Source organism: Olea europaea, unplaced genomic scaffold (assembly GCF_002742605.1).
Source record: "Olea europaea var. sylvestris unplaced genomic scaffold, O_europaea_v1 scaffold83, whole genome shotgun sequence".
NCBI classification, from domain to species: Eukaryota; Viridiplantae; Streptophyta; class Magnoliopsida; order Lamiales; family Oleaceae; genus Olea; species Olea europaea.
The window spans coordinates 755,295-755,743 of record NW_019266740.1 but is presented as its reverse complement, the minus strand read 5'-3'; positions in this window follow the sequence as shown (position 1 = coordinate 755,743).

Genomic DNA, 449 nt, shown 5'->3' with positions numbered 1-449 from the left:
GTCGAAGTATTATCAAGTATCAACTTTCAGGCGAAAAAGCTATGCTCGTGATTTTTAGTATCTACTTGAGATCCATTTTTGACATAGTAAACATCAGAATTTGAGGAAGCCTATTTCTATCAAAAGGGTAGATCTTTGAGTTTTCTTCACAATGCACTTTGAATCACTTCAATCGGAGATCAGGGAGAGTTATGAACAAAATACTAAAAGCTGTCCAGCGGAAAGAATTGTATAACTATGCGGTCGCATAGTATAAATTCTATGCGGTCGCATAGAAGCCTCCCGAGAACTTTTTCTCAAATTTTTTTACTCTATGCGACAGCATAGAAATGTACTATGCGGTCGCATAGGTATAATCTGGGGGCCGTTTTGCAGTTTCCTTATACGATTGAAACTCCTTTAGTAACCTAATTTCCACGCGATTTAAATACGAAAGAACGTCCAGAAGA